General features: G+C 53.2%; 1 protein-coding gene across 2 annotated transcripts in view; it reads right to left on the minus strand.

Annotated features, from left to right (window-relative positions):
• Window positions 1-466, minus strand: part of LOC119593791 (zinc finger protein rotund-like) — a 160011-nt gene that overhangs the window by 46784 nt on the left and 112761 nt on the right. The window lies entirely within an intron of this gene.

Genomic DNA, 466 nt, shown 5'->3' on the forward strand with positions numbered 1-466 from the left:
GGATGACGGTGTGATTGCTGAATGGGTTTGGAGTGAGAGATGCAGGGGAAGGGGAGGGGGGGGGGGGTGATGCTGATATAGAAAACTTCCTCTAGCGGTCGCCGGAGAGAGGATGATTCGACCGCTATAAAAGTTCGGATAAAAACGGCCGGCTGACTACGAACCCCGGGAGAATCCTTGTTTATCTCCTTTTTTCCCTTTTCAACACTGAACTTGAAACACCTCCCGCTTTTTTGGGGTGTGTGGTGTGGAGGGCGGATGACGTGTGCAGATACATTCCCCGAGGGAGAAACCCCGGGGAACTCCAGAGGCACAAGGAGGACCCGACCGAATTTCGCGCCCGCCGTCAGATAAGGCGGGATGAACAAATCGTTATTCCCGGTGACTTCTAGGGCGTAAACCTGCTCGACGTCTCCATCCGATTGATATCCAGCCACTAAAACCGCAGGAACATCACCAAAACATT

Source organism: Penaeus monodon, chromosome 32 (assembly GCF_015228065.2).
Source record: "Penaeus monodon isolate SGIC_2016 chromosome 32, NSTDA_Pmon_1, whole genome shotgun sequence".
Taxonomy (NCBI): Eukaryota; Metazoa; Arthropoda; class Malacostraca; order Decapoda; family Penaeidae; genus Penaeus; species Penaeus monodon.